The following is an 8,112-nucleotide window of genomic DNA, read 5'->3' on the forward strand; positions in this document are numbered from 1 at the left end:
AGATCATGATTATGATTATTCTCTTTAGCAAAGAATCACAAAAGCACTTTATTTTTGCATAAGAAATCTCATTGTATTATGATTTATAAATTCTTTTTCTGCACATGAATCATAGGAGATATGAATGTGAAACAAATCTTTGCAAGCAAACACACTATCATTCATATTTCAAGATGGAATTTATAAGCAGGAATCATTTCATCAAATCTATTTTAGAAAAATATTTTTTATAAGTGTATGAGAAAATCTGATTGTTAGGATATCAATTGTTAAGTGAATCCGAGAATGAAATTAACATTTTCATATATTCAGACATGATTTTTGCTATAGATCTTGAAATTAAATCAAGAAGATTAAACAAGCTCATGATCATGGATAACTTAAAATCTCATGCATAAAATTGTTAATAACCATTTAATATTACATCTTTATGCATTACTTTAAATCAAACGTGATTTCATTCAACAATGTTAATCAAACATGATAAACATTATTACTTCTTAACCATGATCAAAATCATTTTATTTGTTTATCATGCAATATTATCATTTTCGAAATTATCAGCATGATCATAATTTTTTGTATTTTTATTTTTAAACATGTAATTTTCAAGAAAATTAATTCTAAAAGAAAATATATCATGAAAGCATCAAGTAATTTTAAAATAAACTAAAGGCATTTTAATTACCTCAGTGTCGTAGGCTAGTAAGGCGTAGTTTGCCGCCTTGCTTTTGTTGACTTTCTCGTCTTCAGATGAGCTCGATTCATCCCAATTTTTGTTCTTCTTCTTGCGTTTAAAGCAAGTAGTTCCATTCTTTTTTCTTTTTAATTTTCGTTTCATTTGTAGTTTAAGTTCACCATCACTTGAGCTTACGCTCGAGTGGTCTTCAAATGTTCTATGTCCCAAATCCTTCCTGTTCTTTGGAAGGTTGGTTTGTTCATTATTGTCCTCATCACTTGAGTCATCGCTCAAGTGGCATTCATTTGTCCAGAGTTCCAAATCCTTCCTGTTCTTTGGAAGGTGATTGTGTTCAACATGTTCATCATGTGCATTGTGCACCATTTCATATGTCATCAATGAACCAATTAGTTCTTCAAGTGGTAAGTTGTTTAGATTTTTAGCTTCTTGTATTGCAGTTACTTTTGAATCCCACTTTTTACAAAGAGAACGCAAAATCTTGTTTACGAGTTCAAAATCCGAAAAATATTTTCCAAGAGCTCTTAAACTATTGACGACATCCGTGAAACGGGTGTACATGTCGCCTATAGTCTCGCTTGGTTGCATTTGAAAAAACTCAAAATCATGCAATAAAAAGTTAACTTTCGAGTGTTTGACTCTACTAGTTCCCTCATGCGTGATTTCAAGAATTCGCCAAATGTCAAAAGTCGTTTCACACGTAGAAATCCGATTGAACTCATTTTTGTCCAATGCGCAAAATAAGGCATTCATAGCCTTTGCGTTTAAAGAAAAATTCTTCTTCTCCAAATCCGACCATTCGTTCATCGGTTTGGAGGGAAGTTGAAAACTGTTTTCAACGATACTCCATAAATCCAGATTTAGAGAAATTAAGAAAACTCTCATTCGAGTTTTCCAATAAGTGTAGTCCAATCCGTTAAAGAACGGTGGACGAAAGATCGAAAAGCCCTCTTGAAGAGTCATTTCTCTCGAGTGTAAATTCGAAATGAGAAATACCCCGCTCTGATACCAATTGTTAGGATCGAGAGCACTAAGAGGGGGGGGGGGTGAATTAGTGCAGCAGAAATCTTACAGCGATTTTAAAAACGAAAGCTGCGTTCGTCCGATAAAAAATGATTTCGATATAAAAGCAGAATCACAGTGCAGTTTGCGTCTAAGCGCAGTTTTGCGTCTAAGCGCAGTTTGCGTCTAAACACAGTTTGCGTCTAAGCGCAGTTTACGTCTAAGCACAGTTTGCGTCTAAGCACAGTTTGCGTCTAAGCGCAGTTTGCGTCTAAACTCAGTTTTACGTCCAAACGCAGTTTTACGTATAAACGCAGTTTTACGTCTAAACGCAGTTTTACGTCTAAACGCAGTTTTGAGTCTAAACGCAGTTTTACGTCTAAACGCAGTTTTACGTCTAAACGTAGTTTTGCGTCTAAACGTAGTTTTACGTCTAAACGTAATTTTACGTCTAAATGTAGTTTTGCGTCTAAAAGCAGTTTTGAAACTTGAAAAGCGTTTTACGTAGAAAGCAATTTACAGTTATAAATGGAATCCGAATGTAAGCGTAAACTGCAGTGTGAAGATCGTACGAAAACACGATTTACGTTTGAATGCAGATTCTGAAAGATCAGAGCTTAGAAACTCGTTCGTAAAGGCGCAGAGGGCAGTAGCAATGTAAGAGGTTTGCAGTAATGATAAAGTGCTCAAGGTAAAAGCAAACCAGAGATTTAGAGTGGTTCGGTCAGTCTTGACCTACTCCACTTTTGGCTTCCTCCTCCGACGAGGTCACCGACGTCAACTAGCTGCCTTCCTTCAATGGGCGAAGGCTAACTGCCCTTTTACAGTTTCTCTCCTTTTGACAGGCTCAGGAGACAACCTTTACAGATCCTTTCTCTCCTCTCTTTACAACTCAAGACTTGAAGAACAGAAGGAGGAGAACTTTAGGACTTTACACAAATTTGAGCTCTTAGAATCACTGAAAAGATCAAGAATTCGGTGTGGATCTGTATCTTTTCAGTGCTGAATGGGTGGGGTATTTATAGGCCCCATCCCAGTTCAAATTTGGAGCTCAAAACGATCAAATCAATCAAATCCCAGAATTCCGGGATCAGGCGGTTGCACCTCTTGACTGGAGAGGTTGCACCGCCTGGCAGAGCTCGGAGACTGAGCCCAGGCGGTTGCACCTCTCTGTCAGAGGCGGTTGCACCGCCTGAGTCTGGCTCGAAGACAGAGCCCCCGGCGGTGCCACCTCTTGACTGAGGCGGTTGCACCGCTCTGCCAGAGCTCGAAGATCGAGCTCAGGCGGTGCTACCTCTCTGTCAGGGCGGTTCCACCGCCCAGTCTAGCTCGAAGACCGAGCTCAGGCGGTGCTACCTCTCTGTCAGGGCGGTTCCACCGCCCAGTCTCGCAGCCCTGGCGGTTGCACCTCCTGGCCTAGGCGGTTGCACCGCCTGGTGCAATCAGGGTCCGAATGGTTCGCTCCATTCGGCCCAATTTGAATCTTTTCAGGGGCCCAATTGCCCCAAGATTAAGCTAATGGGATCACCTCCCATTTTCAAGCTTAATCATCGTGCTAACTACGATTAACTCTAAGACAACTTCTGCAGCTATGCTCCGATGCGTCAATCGCTTCTTCCGGCGAGTTTCCGGCGAACTTCCGTCGATCATCCGATAAACCCTCGGTGATCCTTCTGCGGACATCTGGCATACTCCTGGACTTTGCGACGATCCACTTGGCGAGTTCCGACGAGCTTCGCTTGGCAAGCTTCTGGACTTCTCGGATCTGTTCTCGCTGAACCTCCGACAACCGTCCGAACTTCCGTCGAACTCTCGAACTCCCAACGTGATCATGATCTTGACTCCGGCGCAACACCTGCTGCTTGTCTTACTCTCATCGTAGTTAATCCTGCACACTTAAAACAAAACTTCGATCGAGACAATTAATCCTAAGCAATTAACCAAGTTGTCCGATATGTCATTGGTCCCTCGACGCTTCGTCCGATTCTTTGGCGCATCGTCCTCTTCTGCAGCCTATTGCCCAATCGACCAGTTGACTCCGCAACTCCGATATCCTTGGCACAATACCCGCTCTTCTTGGCCCGATGCCCGATTCCATGGCCCGAAGCCTTCTGTTGATACGTCGACCGTTCCACCGGCCCGACGTCCAATCTTCTGACATGTTCCTTCGGCACAACATGATTTTCCTGCTTTAATTGTCTCATCCTGATCGAAGCATCCTGCGTCACTCAAAACGCAGATTAAATCATAAACATATATCAAGTAGTTTCATCATCAAAATACGAGATTCAACACTATGGATTTTGAACTGTGGAATCTTGTCGAAAACGGATTTTTGAAGTCTTCTCTTCCAATGATCGATTGGAATGATTTGGAGAAGAAGGCTTTCGCTCTTAATGCAAAGGCTATGAATGCCTTATTTTGTGCACTTGATAAAAACGAGTTTAATCGTGTTTCAACTTGTGAAACTGCATTTGATATTTGGCACACACTCGAAGTGACCCATGAGGGCACAAATAGAGTAAAAGAGTCAAAAATCAATTTGCTGTTACATTCTTTCGAACTTTTTCGGATGAAACCGAGTGAAACCATTGGCGACATGTTTACCCGTTTCACGGATGTCGTCAATGGTCTAAAAGGACTTGGAAAGAGCTTTTCGGATTTTGAGCTTGTTAATAAGATACTAAGATCCCTTCCTAAGAGTTGGGATCCTAAAGTCACTGCTATTCAAGAGGCAAAAGATTTGCGAAATTTCCCTCTTGAAGAACTAATCGGGTCATTAATGACCTACGAAATGACTTGTAAAGCTCATGAAGAGCAAGAAGACATCCTTCCAAAGAACAGGAAGGATATGGCACTCAAAACTTCTGAATGCCACTTGAGAGAAAACTCAAGTGATGAGGACTGTGATGATGACTTGGCACTTCTAACAAGAAAGTTTAAAAAGTTCTTTAAAAGAAACAAGTTTAAGAATGATGCAAAAAATAAACTTGAACCCAAGAAGGACCAAGTAATCTGCTATGAATGCAAAAAGCCGGGACACTACAAGAGTGATTGTCCCCAAGTCAAAAGGAGAACGTCAAAGAAAAAGGCGCTTCAAGCAACATTGGATGACTCAAGCGCATCCGAAGAAGAGGAGTCCAACACCGAGCAAGTTGCTCATTACGCCTTAATGGCCATCGAAGATGAGGTAACAAATTCAATAGATGCAGATTTATCATTCGATGAATTATTAAATGCTTTCCATGAATTGTTTGATGAGTGTAAGACTATCAGTAGAAAATACAAATTGCTAAAAAAGGAGCATGATAGTCTTATTTGTAATTTCGATAAGTTAAATGCTGAACATCATGATAGTTTAAGCCCATGCATAAAATGCCATGATATAGAAACTCTCCAAAAAGAAAACTCGCTACTTAAGGACACCTTGAAGAAATTCGAGGTTGGTAGCAAGTCATTGAACATGATCCTTACAAACAAGGGTCACGTTCCCAAAAGAAGTGGAATTGGATTCGTGAGAAGTCCTCACCAAAATCCAACCACCTTCATAAAAGGCTCCATCCTACATATTCGACATCAAGACAAATGTAACTTCTGTTGTAAATTTGGACACAAGACACATTATTGTCCATTCAAGAAAATAAGTCCAAACAAATTGATTTGGGTTCCTAAAGGAACCATGATAAACTCCATGCAACATGATAAACAATGTAGATCTATCTTTGAGGCACCCAAAAGCAAATGGGTACCTAAAAATCATCCTTTCTTGTAGAAACCCACACCATCGCAAGCTAGGAGCAAGAGATGGTACCTTGATAGTGGATGCTCAAGGCATATGACCGGAGATCCATCTCAATTCTCTAAGCTCTCTAGCATAGACGAAGGCTATGTCACCTTTGGAGACAACAACAAGGGTAAAATCATTGGCAAAGGAACCATAGGTAACAAATCCAACCTTTTTATTGAAGATGTTCTGTTAGTTGATGGTTTAAAACATAACCTCTTGAGTATTAGTCAATTATGTGATAAAGGATATACTGTCAAATTCGAATCTAATGCTTGTATCATTGAAAAACCACATAAAAATATGTCTATGATTGCATTAAAACAAAATAGCGTATACACTATTGACATCAATGACTTATGTGATGAAATGTGTTTTGCGGTTATGAATGAGGATGCTTGGCTATGGCATAGAAGATTAGGTCATGCTAGCATGAAACTAATCACTCAAGTATCATCTAGAGAACTTGTAAGAGGAATTCCTCATATCAAGTTCATCAAAGACAATGTATGTGATGCTTGCCAATTAGGTAAACAAATTAAGGGTAGTTTCAAAGTTAAGAATCAAATAAGCACCTCTAGGCCCTTACAATTGATCCATATGGACTTGTTCGGACCAATCTCTACATCGAGTCTAGGAGGTAGCAAATACGCCTTTGTCATTGTTGATGCCTACAGCAGATATACATGGACCTACTTCTTAAAACAGAAAAATGAATGCTTTAGATATTTTACCAAGTTTTGTAAACTTGTTCAAAATGAGAAGGAATCTATGATTTCGTCAATTAGAAGTGATCATGGTGGAGAATTTCAAAACCACGATTTCAAAGAATTCTGTGAACTCAATGGATACAACCATAATTTCTCTACTCTAAGAAATCCTCAACAAAATGGGGTAGTAGAAAGAAAAAATCGAAATTTACAAGAAATGGCAAGAACCATGTTGAATGAACATGGCCTACCCAAATATTTTTGGGCCGAAGCTGTAAACACTACATGCTATATTTTGAATAGAGTTCTAGTAAGACCCTTACTCTCCAAAACTCCTTATGAGTTATGGAATAACAAAAAACCCAATGTCTCATATTTTAAAGTCTTTGGGTGTAAGTGTTTTATCTTGAATGAAAATGATAACTTAGGAAAATTCGATGCTAAATCTAATGAAGGAATCTTTCTTGGTTATTCTTCGGTTTCTAAAGCTTTTTGTATTTTCAATAAAAGAACCTTAATTATTGAAGAATCCATCCATGTTGTTTTCAATGAGATTTCCGAAATTAAGAAGAATGATCTTGATGATGATGTTAACTTTGATTCTTTGAATTTAAACGAAACCCCGTCTCCAACTAGCAACTTGGATGCATCCACTTCCTTACCCAAGGATTGGAAGTATGTAGATGCTCATCCTAAGGAGCTAATCTTAGGAGACACATCAAAGGGGGTTCAAACACGATCCTCTTTTAAGAATTTTTGTGGCAACGCCGCCTTTCTCTTGCAAATTGAACCCAAATGTGTTGATGAAGCCATGAAAGATGATTTATGGATTATCGCAATGCAAGATGAATTGAATCAATTTGAGAGAAATGAGGTGTGGATGCTTATTCCTAGGCCAAATGACCATTTAGTTATTGGTACTAAATGGGTCTTTAGAAACAAGCAAGATGAAAATGGTATCGTGGTTAGAAACAAGGCTAGATTAGTGGCCAAAGGTTTCAACCAAGAAGAATGTATCGATTACGAAGAAACCTTCGCACCTGTGGCTCGATTGGAAGCCATAAGGATGCTCCTTGCCTACGCTAGTTGTAATAATTTTAAGTTATTTCAAATGTATGTTAAAAGCGCTTTTCTAAATGGCTTTATTTCCGAAGAAGTTTATGTTGAACAACCTCCTGGATTTGAAAATAATAGCCTCCCTAATCATGTGTTTAGATTAACTAAAGCTCTCTATGGCTTAAAACAAGCCCCAAGGGCTTGGTATGAGAGACTTAGTTCTTTTCTTATCAAAAATAACTTTACAAAAGGCAAGGTTGATACTACATTGTTTATCAAGAATTATGAAAATAATTTTCTCATTGTTCAGATTTATGTTGATGATATCATCTTTGGCTCTACAAATGAATCTCTTTGTGAATCTTTTGCTAAAACTATGAGTCTTGAATTTGAAATGAGCTTAATGGGAGAATTAACATTCTTCTTAGGTTTACAAATCAAACAACTAAGCAATGGCATCTTTATTAGTCAAACTAAATATGCCATGAATTTATTAAAAAGGTTTAATATGAACAACTCAAAGGCTAGTAATATTCCTATGAGCACCTCCACTAAGTTAGAAATTGATGAAAGTGGAGAAAGCTTTGATCAAAAAACTTATAGGGGTATGATAGGAAGTTTACTTTACCTCACTGCCACCAGACCAGACATCATGTTCAGTGTAGGACTTTGTGCTAGATTTCAATCAAACCCTAAGATATCTCATCTTAAAGCAGTTAAAAAAATACTTAGATATCTTAATGGAACCACAAATCTAGGATTATGGTACCCAAAATCAGAAAATTTTGAGTTAACAGCTTATGCTGATGCGGACTTCGCTGGCTGTAGACTAGATAGAAAAAGCACATCAGGATCATGTCAAT

The sequence above is a fragment of the Musa acuminata genome, chromosome BXJ2-8 (genome assembly GCF_036884655.1).
Source record: "Musa acuminata AAA Group cultivar baxijiao chromosome BXJ2-8, Cavendish_Baxijiao_AAA, whole genome shotgun sequence".
Lineage (NCBI taxonomy): Eukaryota > Viridiplantae > Streptophyta > Magnoliopsida > Zingiberales > Musaceae > Musa > Musa acuminata.